The sequence below is a fragment of the Euprymna scolopes genome, chromosome 7 (genome assembly GCF_053919585.1).
Source record: "Euprymna scolopes isolate OS-2025 chromosome 7, ASM5391958v1, whole genome shotgun sequence".
Lineage (NCBI taxonomy): Eukaryota > Metazoa > Mollusca > Cephalopoda > Sepiida > Sepiolidae > Euprymna > Euprymna scolopes.
The window spans coordinates 101,114,941-101,129,547 of NC_136488.1; the positions used below are offsets into that span (position 1 = coordinate 101,114,941).

The window sequence follows — 14,607 nt, forward strand, 5'->3', positions numbered from 1 at the left end:
TGTTTTTAATGAAAGAACATAAAAAGTGTTGTCTCCTTTAGAAATCAAATTTTATTTCATTTTCTGTATAAGTTTTAAAAATGTGCTAAAAAAAAAAAAAAAAAAAAAAAAAAATATTTTTAAATTAGAAACGGAAATAATTTCACTGTATCTTGGACACAGGAACAGCTAGTTTTATATGTTGTTTCATTTTAATGCTTTTGAATTGAAATATAGCTTTTGGCATTTTATCTTTTGCTCTCCAACTTTAATAAAATCCATGCATGCAGGTGTTTATGACACCGGGTAATGAATTGGGAATCCTATGATATGAAGAGCAATGTATACAATTATTATTATTATTATTATTATTATTAATGGAAAAGAAAATTTTAAATATTTTTCAATGATTTCTCTTTTGCTTCTCTATTGTTTTGCTAAAAGCAAAATTGTTGTGGGATGAAACTTTTCCTGTCTCGCCAATATTTATTTTTGGATGTTTTGGTTTATTTTATGGTAAAAAAATAAACTTTTACTTTCTCGCGAACTGGATTACAAATTGCTCCCGAGAAGAATTGATTCTCAGTTATATGCATTTTTGATTGATATTCTCAGAATTGAACAGCAAATCAACACAAGAAAAATAACTAAAAGTATGGAGAGGCTTTCCTTGTCTCTCTATTGCATTTATTGTTTTTATTTTTTATATATACTAGCAGAGAGACTCAACGTTGCTAGGGATTGAATGAGGGTCAACAAATGTTTCATCCTTCCAGTCTTTTATTCTAATCGAAATCAGTGAAATCGACCATTTTTCAATCAACTCAATTGATTGCCTGCTCTAGTTGGGGACCTATCACGGTGTACCAAGAGAAAGCTTCACATGCCTTCCTGTAGCAACTTAGTCCATAATACATTGTAGGTTACGTTGCACTGTAGAGAACCTAAATTTTTATATAATGACAAATTAAAGTTTAAAATGCAAAAGTCAAATATCGTGATTCAATTGTATTCTAAACAGAAACATTAATTTTGAATGTGCGGTCTGTTATAAAAAAAAACAAACATACTGCTGATTTTATACGCCGGTCCTTCCTGCATGTGTGGTGATAAAACTTCTCAAATGCACTTGTGATGTTAAACTGTATAAGGTGTAAATTTGGGACAAAATTGGACTGTTCCTTTTTTAATCGATGTTTTCCTTTATCGATTTTCAATATTTATCGGAGGCATTCCATTACAAAACCTATTTAAGAACACTCTTTGACACTTGCATTATACTTGTGTGAAATTTTCGAAAAATCAATCCAGCTATTTTGGCGTATCTAGGGAACGAACGCACACACATATATTAGAATAAATTTGCAATTGTTTATTATGGATTTTACCTTCTTTCCCCTTCCCGCAATTAGATTCCATGACTACAAATTCAAAGTTTTTAATTTTTTGTACTGTTCCAGAATATTTCTTCTATACTAATGAATTACTTTATTTCCTCTGATTGGAAAGTATAAATTTTCGAAACGCCATGAATTAGGAAACAACTTCTACTGTATTCTGAATTAATGGAACACAAGATGTTTCTTTCTAACATTTAACAACAACTTTATTGGTTATCTTCGTTAGTAAGAATAAGGAAACGCATCAGTCGTTAAAAGAGTTCCTGTGTCGAGACGTTGATGATTATACATAAAGATGCTGAAAGAAAGAAGAGTTCATGTGTGTTGATGTCTACAGTAGTAGAGGAAACGTGCATCACGAATGATTAGTCAGCCCTGTAGCATGAGAAAGAAATTTTGGGTGTGTACCGCATGTGAAGGTAGCCATGTTGGCTTGTTCGTTGTCACGTTTTAGTTGAACCCCTGGCCCAAAGCCCGGGTGAGTTCTATTGAGTCTCTAGAGAGAAGTTGGGAGGGGGGTGACACGTCCGTTCCATGTGGAGTTGTTGTCAGTCCAAGATCTAGGAAGAAAGAGTGTGTTGGTTTAACCTTAAATAAATTGGGTCACGTGATAGAGTTAGTTTCTGATTGGACAAGCCAGGAAGGAAGTGCATTCAAAATCTCGCAAGAATTTTGCTTCTGCTTATGTTTGTTGTAATTTCGTCTGCTACAGTTCTGTCTTAACCTTTAATGGTTCAGTAAATAATATAACTTATTTTATCTGTCCATCAATTAGTTACACACACACACATATATATATATATATATATATATATATATACTAGCATGGGTACCCGGTGTTTGGAACACACCTGTTATACTAAAGATATTAATCATTTTCATCATGGGCAACGTCGATACCCCCCCACAACAATTTCAAAAATAAAAGAATGGATAAAAACAAAACCTGTAAAAGTAACCCCCCCCCCCCAAAAAAAAGAAGTACGTGATACCCTATTCACCAGATATTTCGGCAGAGAAGAAACTATTCTCCGAATATTGAGAACTTTTTGTTGCCCGTGCGCTGGAAAGAATCCCCCACAATTTTTTTTTTTTTTAAATAAATCAAAACAACTTTTGTTTTAATAAAAATAGCAGCGAATGCCCAAGCGACCGCAAAAAAAAAAAAAAAAAAAAAAAAAAAAAAAATTAGAGAAGTAGGCAGGTTCGAACCTGAAATGCGAATGAAGGGAAAAGGTAATTTGGACACTATTTTACTCACTTGTTCTAAGACGACTTTTGATTCTGTGACCCTGAAAAAATAACGTTTATAAACATTAACGCGCACGTGATTTGCGTTTGGTTTTTAATTTTTGTAGAGGCACTTTTTTTCACTGCCCCTTTTTTTTTTCGTAAATAAAGAAAATTTTTTATTTGCTTTTTTTTTTTTGAGTGAGAGCTTTTTCGATTTGCTTTTTTTTTTAGAGGGTGGGGCTTTTTTGTTTCTTAAGGTGTGGCTAAGTTTGAATTCGAAACTTAGACAGATTCTGTATAGCCGTTTCAAGAATAATAAAAACAAACAAATTAAATCTTTTCAGATTATTCGTAAGCGTGTTTTTTTTTGTTTGTTTGAATAGTTATGAAAAAAAAAACATTTTTCTGTCTACACGGAATTATTTTTTCAAGCTAGAAACCTATTGAGAATACCAAATTATTTTATTTAGTGAAGATTTTTCTTTTTTATTTTTGTTTCGAAATTTCTAAGTCTCTAGACCCGTTTTTAAAAAGGTCGATGTCGGAAATAATTCTAAATAAAATAAATTAAATATATTATCAATATAATTGTTATGAAAAGTTTATTAAATAACAATTTTAAATAAAACACTTAAAACAATTCTCTCGCTAGAAACATTGACTAACATATTGCTAATTAGTAAAATCGATTTTCCTTAATGTAATATGCAAATAAGGTGACCTCTTAATTGTATATTTTGCAAGAATCATACTATATATAGAAATAAATGGAAGAGTAAAGTAATGGACCTTTTGTATATCTTAATCAAATTGTGAACAAACAAATGAACAGAAATACGAGAAAGAGAGATTAATCGCTTTTTTATTGTTTATTTGGTACTTATAAATAATAAGTATGAAGTCGGTTCGAGTATTGACTGAAAATCCCGTTAGTCTTTGTAAATGGCCGAAGCTGTTTATGATTTGAAATTCACTTTTTTTTCCATAAAGGTCTTTTCAATTTTCTTTTTGAGGAACTAAAAGTTCTTTTAATCTTAACCTTCGATTGCTTGGTATTGTGTTTTGGGTTTGTATTACTGTACTCATAGATTCGAAAAAGTTGTCAAAAAACAAATATATAACAAATAAATATTATCAAAGGCAAGATAAGTTACTTTTCTACCTAACTGGTTATATTTTTTGTGTTTTTATTCAGTGTAACATGTTTATTCAGCTCGAAAAACATGCAGTGTTTACCGATGTATTGGAAAACTCAAACTGGCGCCCGACTCTCTCTTTAACACGGTAAGTTTGGGAAAAGATGTTATAAATAATAAACTAGACCAAAATACTATTAAAAATCAACCGAATATATGTCAACTTATGTCACGGTAACATATTGAGCGAATTTCTAACAGTATTTTGTCTAGTTTATTATTTATAATACCTTTTCCCAAACTTACCCTTTCCGAGAGAGAGTCGGGCGCCATTTTGAATTTTCCAATACATCGGTAAACACTGCATGTTTTTCGAGCTGAATAAACATGTTACACTGAATAAAAACACAAAAAATATATCCAGTTAGGTAGAAAAGTAACTTATCTTGCCTTTGATAACATTTATTTGTTATATATTTGTTTTTTGACAACTTTTTCGAATCTATGTGTACAGTAATACAAACCCTGTGTTTTCTTTTATGTATTTTTTACGGTTTTGAAATCGTAAGCTATTTCAACCATTTCATGAACTGACTCGAGACGGACTCCGTAAATACCGAAATTCTCTGGATATTCATTCCTTACCAGTTAATTTTTTTTATATAATTTTAGATAATTTACCATTTTTTATTATTATTTTTAAGTTTTTTTTCCTTGTTTTTTTTTGGGGGGGGGGGATTCATATACTTTATCATTTTCTTTTTTATACGGTCATTTTTATTTGTCTCGGATTTATCCGAACATTCTATTTTATTTATTAATGTTTCTATTTTATTTTGTGAGCAAGGGCAAGATCTGCTTCAGAACTCGTCGATGCCGACTCGATAGACCAAAGCAGAATTGTTTTAATTCAATAGGCTAGAATCGGCAGAGTGAAATCTTGAAAAGAAGCACTGACATTTCCAAACCTGCTTCACGTCATCTATTTTTCCTTAAATGTCACAAATGGATTTTCTTGCACTCAGCCGATTTGCCTTTTTTATTTTATTTTTTTTTCATTTATTCGATAAAAATCCAATATGGCAGACAATGTTGAATATGAAATCTGCCAGCCAATATTTCTTTTGTTTAAATTGATTTTTAAAAGTGAATTTTGACTTCAGTTCTGCTACGAAAGAAAGAATAATGTCGACGGGCATCGCGGTGGTGGGGGAGATTTGTTCGACTTAAATTAGACATACTGATAAACTTCTAGTTTAGACTCAGACAGGAAAATGAATGTTAAAATCTGCATGTGTTTTGTTTCGTTTTTTCTCAAATCCTTTCTAGAAAGTTTTTTCAATTAATAATAAGGCAAATCAGAAGAAGGCCGATCCAAAGTCCGCAACAAACGATATCCTGTCAGATTCAGTTCCCGAGATCAAAGATCCCCCTATTTTGGGCCACTTACTTTTGTGATTTGCCAAATTTTGTACTAATTTTTATGAATTAATTTAAATCGTAAAGTGAAAGTTCAGAATAGTTAAAGCACCTCTCCAATCTAAATAATCTTCTATTTACTGACCGTGCTGAAACAATATTATTTAGAAAGCCATTTTTAACACGAAGAGGGGGCTTTGTTAATTATTTTTTTTATTATTTCACTTAGCAATTTAATAAATTTGTTGCATTATTTTATTATTTCACTTAGCAATTTAATAAATTTGTTGTATGAAGAACTAATTACGGTCTACATTGAGCGGTGTCACTCTAGTTTTGCCCTTGTATAAAAAGCCATGCTATCGGACGCCCTATACGTGTATTGTATCTATTGTTACCTACATATAAGTGATAATACAACAATTAATAAATTTGGGAAACTGAAACTATCGCTGGAAATTATATGACGAATGAAGTTTGACATAAGGAACTGAATCTAACCGGGCAGTTTATCGTGAACTTTGAGTCGGCTGTTCTTCTGATTTGCATAATAATAAAAATGTATTAGTAATTAAGTTTTGGTACGTGTCTGAAACGGAAACTACACCATTATTATTTTCAATGCTCAATTCAAGGTTGAGTGTAGTGTAGTATCGGTTCTGTTGCTGTGATATAATCCTCACAAGCATTACATCCTCCTTTAGTGGGGACAGTGCAGTCCATGCTCGTTTGTCATGACATGATCATCCCAGGCATTAACTCTTCCTTTTTTAGTGTGTGTGTGTGGGGGGGGGGGTAGTGTATTATTTGTTCTGTAGTAATTATACCATCCTCCCAGAGCTTGCTTTCTTTGGGATGGGGACGAGGAGAACGTAGTCTCTTTTCTCTTTTCATGAGATCATCCGCCCAGACATTATCTCCAGTTTGAGGACAGGATGGATAGTGTAGTATATTTCGTTCGCCATGATACAATTCTCCCATGCATTCCTTCCATCTTTGGAGGACGCAGTTCACTATATATTCATTTGTCTACGTTGGCTTCATTGAAAGAATAGATAGGAGTTCTTGGCTTGATGTAAAACAGTTGAGGTAGCAGTGCCAGTTGGCAAAGGAAAACCAAGAGAAACGTGCCAGGAAATAAGGAAATGATAAGGATAGAAAAATTGAGAGAAAGAGCAACAAATAAAGACCTTGCCGAAGATAGGTTAGTTTGAAAATCAATTTCTATAAGTCGTCCAACACATGCCAACATTGTAAAACGAACGCGAACCCGATGATGATGATGCATTCGTCAATTAAAAGTAAAAACGGCTACTTAGTTCGACATAAGGTCAACGAAAAACAGATCTTGTAGTTAAAATTTGAAATATCGAATTCCACACTGGCAGCATTATTTAAAAAGTCCAGGTGTGGTCTGAAATCAATTGTCTTTGCAAAGTTGAATTTAAGAAAGAAATTAATTTAAAAAAAAAAAAAAAAATGTCTGTTGAACTTTTTCAGCATCTGCAACGAATCTCAAGCCCGAGTTACGTCAACCACTTAGCCATTTCCAAAGTTCAGTTTTGCCTTTTGTTAATTGCAAATGTCATTGTGATATTTATGTAAAAAAAAAAAAAAAAAAAAAAAAAAAAAAAATCAGTGATTACTAAAAAAAAAATCCTGTCATGATGCCAAAGTTCTTTGGGAGGGAATTGACTAAACGTTTATGTTTATTGTAGAGAAGGATTTTGCAAAAAAAAAAAAAAAAAAAAAAAAAAAAAAATTGTTCATTATAAAATCGACAAAGTTTAAATCCAGTCAGATGCAGTAACTTGTGTCTTTATGTCATTGGGAAAAGATTTGAATGAATATATATATATATACACACACACTTTATTTTCACTTGTTCACCCTGAAAAAGACACTACAAAATAAGTGTATATTGTGATAGAGGCCAAATTTATAGGGGAAAGTCGAATGGGTCGCAATCGCCAGATGTTTGTTCACATTAATTTTCTACATGTTGGTAGTGTTTGAAAAACTAGGAAACAGGAAGGAAACTCCAAAAGCAAACAGTTCGGGGTTTGAATACTGAATACATGATATATTTTAACCAATAAAGGTTTTTATATATCCATCTTTTATGAGGATGTAGGGAGATTTCAATAAAGACAAACAGATATATTTACCAATCTGAATAAAAAACACCCTTAGCGAGTTGGACAGGCTTCTTCCAAAGGAGAAAGTTTTAAGGGAATATCAAAATCAGAAGCGGTCCCTAGTTGCTTGTATATTTCATCAGGGGAGATGTCGACTTTAGGTTTTTGCAGTTCTTGCAGCGAGGTGTTGAATTCTTATATACAGCACCTAATATTACCAAATGGTCACTCATCTGACATTGGCCAGACTCAACGTTGCTTAACTTCAGTGATTTGACGAGAATCGATATGTCAACATGATTATAACATAGCAATTTATCAATCAGTCATTTAGTCAATCCTCATCTATGACATCAAAACAGGATCAATAAGGGTGGCTGGTTGGAAACGGGAATTCTTTGACGACTATATCCACTGCATCTTGCATTGCCGTCAAGATTACTGTGTTCCACTTACTGTTGTTCTCCAATACCTTAATGCCATCTGTCCTCTTGCAGCAACATCTTTGATAGCTTGAGCATGTGGCTCGTCAACCGGTTGAATGTAATCCTCCCTACTTCTGTCTGAGTGACACATGTTTGTAGGTAGGGAAACTAAGGATCTGGGCAGCAACCATCAGAGAAGTCCATGGGTGGTTAGTCTTCAATAGTGGAATCGCAGTTAGCTGCTTATCTTGTGCGATCTTGCTCAGAATCACCGTGCGTTAAGAGAACTTCTCTCAGAAGAGGGTTCATGCAACTCTGAACGCATCCTTCAACCAACACACTTATATAAGAAATTCGATACTGCTTTTCTTTGGAGAATGATGCGTAAATAGTTTCAAGTAGGTCTATTTTTCATTTGAAGGCAATTCATAAAAAATGATGTTAAAATAACCAGTCAAGTGGACACGAGGTTAACGCATTGCTCACTACGCAACTAAGGAAAAAATGAAAGCATGGTTATAAAGATCGCCAACTGATGACTTTTAGTCATCTTTTTTCCTTTCAAAGATGTTGAACAGGAGAAGGAAGAAGAGAAATGTGTTGCGTGAAAAGTTTAACGGTGGAATTTCTAACAGTATGGACTGCCATGATGCAAGATGTAATGCAGGCCTAGGTGTGTCAGAATTTGGGGGTGGGGATTTTTGACACCCCTAACAAAAAAACGATTTTCAGCTCACACCTAAAATGGAAAACTTACAAATCTGTTGCTAAACTCGCCGGGTAAATGATTGGATTACTTATTCTACTGCTCTAAAAAGTACCTGATTTGGCAATCTCTAATGATTGTGCTCATAAAACAAAGATGGTGCAAAGAGATACAGTTGATGTAAAATACGGAGTGGAAGCCACCAAGCATGAAACAAAACACAAAACCATTTAGACATAGCTCTTAAAAAATTATCCCAGTTTCCACACTTCTTGGGCTAATATATTTAATATATTATTTCAAAAAGACTTCATTTATAAAAATTAAAAAAAAATAAATAAATATTTTCTTTATTTTTTTTTATATTATTTGTGTGCGAACAACCATGCAGAGGTGTTCGATTTCAAAAAATTACTTTTGTTTTGACACTTCTTGTATTATTATGAAACAATAAAAAAAAAATAATAAACTTTATTTTTTACATTTCTTTAATTTTACTCGTAACAATAAATAATAGGGTACTCATGCAGAGAGTGATCCGTGCTGAAATAATAACTTTATTATTTTAAAAGCCATTCTTAACATGGGGAGGGTGTTTTGTACCTATTCTGTACTTTAACCTTACAATTGAATAATAAAAAAAAAAACTTTAATTAAACGTGTAAATACGATTTAAAAAATAGCGCGGATCACTCTCTGCATTAGCACTAATAATAGTAAACTTTATTTTACATTTCTTTAAGCCTTTTTGTTTTAACCCTTGTGTCATCATGAAACAATAAAAAAATAAAATGTTTATTTTTTTTTTTTACATCTATACTCCTATAAATTCGTTTTTCTTTTGTGTGTATTGATATTCATATTAAAACCCCTCTTTTCTTTTTATTTAAAAGAAAATACAATTTTCTTATATATGAGTCGATGAATTGCATTCACTAGCAAAAGATCTATCTAATTTGTATATTCTTTTAAACATTCATTTTAATTAATTCCCTATTAGTTTTTTCGGTTTTCTTATGTGATGATCATCTTTAGTTAACTATTACGTGTAATTATATTAATGCAGATATTCTACTTGATTTATACTTGCATAATATTTACGTAAAAAGTTTATAGTAAACACAAAACTGTTTCCATATATATGTATACTTATATATTTTTGTTTAATCTATCTATCTATATATATATATATATATATGTATCTATAAAAGTGAACGTGTCTGTGTGCCCTGTTACTACCACATTTTTTTTTTTTTTTTTTTTTTTTTTTTTGCTCACCATACACCTCCAAACACCTGGTCAACGCCGGGCTAAAATGCTAATATATCTAGAAAAGTAAACGTGTGTGTACATTTCCCTACGCAATAACTCAATTTTTAGTCTACATACTCGAAATTTTATATACAGGGTACTGAGATTTGGGAAAATCTATATGATTGGGTTTCGGCCAGAAATTTGGCTGTTAAGGGGAAAAAGTTCAACGATTTGACCTTTAAGAACTCTATCAAACTCCTCCGACAATTTAGGATCTAAACACTTGAAATTTTAGACATGGATCTAACTTAACTTGATTTGAGCCCAAAATAATAAATGTTAAGGGGTCATAATAGGGGTCAAAGTTAAAAAAAATTGACCGTTTTGTTTTTGTTTTGTTTTGTTTTTTTGCTCAGAATACACCTCCAAACACCCGGTCAATGCCGGGCTGAAATGCTAGTTTTCTATAAATGAAGTCTTTTTGAAATAATATATCAAATCTAGGTGCTAATGCACTTACTGATCCTCACTATTTTTTTAATCGTATTTCCAAGTTTAATTAAATTTTTGTTTTTTTTTATTCAATTGTAAGGTTAAAGTACAGAATAGGTACAAAACACCCTCCTCTCCCCATGTTAAGAATGGCTTTTTAAATAATAACGTTATTATTTCAACACGAATCAATAAGTACACTAATGCGCAAATCTATTAACACAGGAAGTGTTGAAACTGGGATAGTTTTTTTTAGTTTTTTTTTTTATTTTCATGCTTGGTGGCTTCCGTTCCCTGTTTGCATCAACCATTTCATCCATCTTTGTTTTGGGAGCGGAATTGTTAGCGATTGACCCTGATTTTTTATGCATCAACAATAAATGACATGCAATAAAAATTGGAGAAAAAAAAATGATTATATTAAAATGACCAGAAAAGAATTAATTATATTATCAACACTTTGTACAGGAAACACAAACATCGGTGCCAATGTACTTACTGATCCGCGCTATTTTTTTTTAAATCGTATTTCCAAGTTTAATTAAAGTTTTATGATATATTTTTTTTATTCAATTGTAAGGTTAAAGTACAGAATAGGTACAAAACAGCCTCCCCTCCCCATGTTAAGAATGGCCTTTTTTTTTTTAAAATAACGTTATTATTTCAGCACGGATCAATAAGTGTATTAGTACCTAAATATCACACATCCATACCTCTTCTTTGAAGAGGCCTATACGATACGTCATGTATGAACAAATTGTCTTGACCTAGAACAAACTTCACAAAACCATTACAAAGAAAGAGACCCGAGAGAAATACTTCTGAATAAATCCAGGCAAAATATTTGAATATTTAAAAGAAGCTTGTGTTTACAACATAATCTAACAGGACGTGTAATTTATACAAAATTTTTAAAGGTTGATATGCCGTAAAATAAAGCAAACAAAGCAAGTATTTAGAAAGGCTATCAACTCTAACCAAAAGGAGGCTTGCTTCTTCCAAAGAAGAAAATGCCACCATTTTTTTTTTTCAAATCTGCTCGGAAAAACTGAATTTTTAGATTAAGTAAAGAGCAACAAAAACTAATTGAAAACAAAAACAAATGAGCCAGGTAGTTATAAAATTAATTTTTATTGACTACAGTAACATTTATTTCTTGTATATATTTTTTTCGTATAGTTTGTAGCTTCTTTGCTAAATACCCCTAAAATCAAATGGAGTATCCATGGACAAAGTTTCTTTCCATGAACTTCACACTTGCGAAAGACATAAGTACCTATCTGCTTTTTATTTGGAGACGGGAGCATTCAACCCGTGTGGTGTTGAAATGGATTCGGGATGAAAGTTTCATAGTCAAAAACTCACGTATGTTTGCGCCAAATGAATTATATAGTGTACTCGTTTTAAAAGCATTGTTTATTATATACGAAATTTGAATTATTATATAAAAAAAATAATAAGCTGTTAAAAAGCCATACGATACGACTTTCTATTATTTTTTTTTTTTCAAGTTAATTTTCGGTAATGACTTCATCCTCAGAATTAAAAATAAAGGTAGAGCAGCCAGCGCAGCTTCATACCATTTTTTATTTTTATTTTTTTTTTTTGCGAGGTACTTACACAGAATACAGTCTGTGCTATTTTTTAAATAGAGTTTTCAAGTTGGATTCATTTTTTCATTTTTTACCATATCTTTTATTTATTAAATTGTTAGGTGAAAGTACAGAATAGTTAACAAAGACCCCCTCCTCCTCATTTTAAAAATTAGTTTCTTAATGTAACATTATTTCTTCACGGTCCGTATTCTGAATAAGTACCAACCGATGATCAAAAAGTGCTATGATACTATATCTTTTATTTTTAATTCTGAGAAGAACGTATACTGTTGAAAATTTACTTGGAAAAATTAATTGAAGTTGCATTGTATGGCTTTTTAACGGCTTATTTTTAATAGTTCAAATTAATAAATTAGATGAACTAAGATGTCGGCTCATAAACTATAACGAAATAAAGCCATCGCATTTCAAGTATTTTATGCACACTTACCAGCTTTGAAGTGTCAGTGATAACCATTTCCAAAAGGAGCCTCCACCGAAGAAATGTCGACTAGGTTGCGCAGGTTATTTTTGTGGTGTGCTTGTGCTGGCCTTTCTATACTCCAACCACTTTCTGGCTTTATACCACATCTTCATGCGATGAGGAGGAAAGAAATACTGAAGGAAACGTAAAGAAAAAGATTTGTGCAAAGGATTTGATGGTCAATTACCGGAGAAAAAATTGCAACAGATATAGGAGAACGGATTTAAGATTTGTCTTCGAGTTCATGAGACACGTTTTGGGCTGTTGGAGAACATGTTGTTAGCTTTGTTCCGGTGTTTTCTGAACAAGAGTTCCTTCCTAGCTTTAGACCGGATGCTTTTTTTCTCTTTCCTACAACCGCTTGCACACTGAGGAGATGTTGGTAGTTTCTCTCTACTCTATCTTTATGCTCATAGTAAATGCTCGACTGAACACCAATTTCTGCTGTGCCCCTTTATGTAAAACATTCACAGCAAGAACTCTATAAGAAAGGAAGACAAAACTAATCGATAAGAATACAAAAGTAATTGATGAGAAAAAGATAGCAGATATAATTTATATAGATATATAGAAGTGAAATTGTCTGTGTGTCTGTGTTTGTACATTTCCCTACTTAACTACTTAGTCAATTTTATGTCTACAGACTCGAGATTTGACATAAAGGGTATTGAGATTTAGGAAAATCTTTTTAATCGGTTTTTGGCCAGAAATTTGGCTGTCAAAGTTCAACGATTTAACCTTTGAAAACTCTACCAAACTCCTCCACCAATTTTGGGTTTAAACACTTGAAATTTTAGATGTAGGTTACTTGGATACGGATTAAACTTTTTAATTTGATTTGAGCCCAAAACAATAAATGTTAAGGGGTCAAAATTGGGTCAAAGTTAAAAAATAAAATTGACCTCTGCGGTCTCTACCAAATTACTCAGCCAATTTTTGGTCTAGATATTTGAAATTTTATATAATGTGTATTCAGACATTGGGCAAGTTTTTAATGAGTTTTTGGCCAAAAATTTGGCTGCCAAGGCGTCAAAGTTCAAAAGATTTCACTTTTGCAATCTCTAGCAAACTATTCCGCCAATTTTGGGTGTAAACATTTGAAATTTTACATAAAGGGTATTTAGGCATGTAGCAAGCTTTCTAATCCGTTTAGGGGCGAAAATTGTTCTGCCAAGAGGTCAAAGTTGAAAGAGTTGACCTTTACAGACTCTACTAAACTTCTCCGCCAATTTTGGGTCTAAACACTTGAAATTTTAGATGTAGGTTACCTGGTCATGAGTCAAAGTTTTTAATATATATATACATGTGCACATAAAGTTATGAACAATACATAGGGCCCAAGCAAAGGCAGGTTGACTGCTAGTTGATAAAAACGAAGACAAAATCAATCAGAGGAAAAAACTAACCGAAATAAAATAAAATGAAAAATAAAATAAACCTAATCGATAAGGAGACAAAATTAAATGATAAGAAAAAAAAAAGAAAACAAAACTAATTCTATTGCTATCTCAAATTTAAGCACATTTCCTCATCTCTCTCTCTCTCTCTCTCTCTCTCTCTCTCTCTCTCTCTCTCTCTCTCTCTCTCTCTCTCTCTCTCTCTCCGTTTGTCTCACTCTCCTACCACTTTTATAATACGGTGAAGCCTGCTGGACATACATACATACATACATACATACATACATACATACAATTTTATGATATAAATCATAAGGTTTTACAGCATGTTAACGGTTGTTTCACGGCAAAAGCTTTCACATATTTGTATTCGATTATTGATTTGTAGATTAATTTGTATTTTTTCAAGAAATTTTTAGTTACATGCTTCATAGTATATGGAGATGTGTGCGGAATGGAGACTTCACGTGATAGAATGGATGAGGGTTCTTAGATTAGTAGGTGTATAACAGTTGAGATAACAAGGTCAGTTGGCAGGAGTAGGCCAACGATAACATTGGAGGAAGTGATAAGGATATGCTTGAGAGAAAAAGGGTTAGTTTGGAAGTCAATTTGTAAAGGTTGTCAAACATATGCCAGCATATAAAACGGACGTTAAATCAAACAACATTATCATTGTGTGTACTCACATAAGTCATCATCGGAGTATACTCACTCATAATAATCGGTAGTGTCCCTGGAATTTGAATGACAACAAGTCTCCCCAAGTTTCCAGTACTCGCCACCTTTTTCACCTTTGCAAATGACTTTGCATCATCACAGCAGTTGCTTACCATTGATTTCTTGCTGACAACGCCCATTGCTATTCACTGGGATTTATGGGGCAATAAGCCTCCCAAGGTTCCAGTACTCTCGGCAATCTTTCAGTGGAAGTCTGATTAGTGTTCTT

At 32.5% G+C, this 14,607-nt stretch overlaps 1 long non-coding RNA gene across 1 annotated transcript in view; it reads right to left on the reverse strand.

The window, feature by feature from the left end:
• The window catches only part of LOC145280241 (uncharacterized), a 174,616-nt gene extending 161,608 nt beyond the window's left edge, over nt 1-13,008 (reverse strand). Inside the window, exons 1-2 of the long non-coding RNA XR_013868588.1 lie at nt 12,229-13,008; nt 2,641-2,671 (exon numbers count right to left, since the gene is read on the reverse strand). This is a non-coding gene — a long non-coding RNA (uncharacterized LOC145280241). The remainder of the gene's footprint in view (nt 1-2,640; nt 2,672-12,228) is intronic.
• Nucleotides 13,009-14,607: the final 1,599 nt, after the last annotated feature.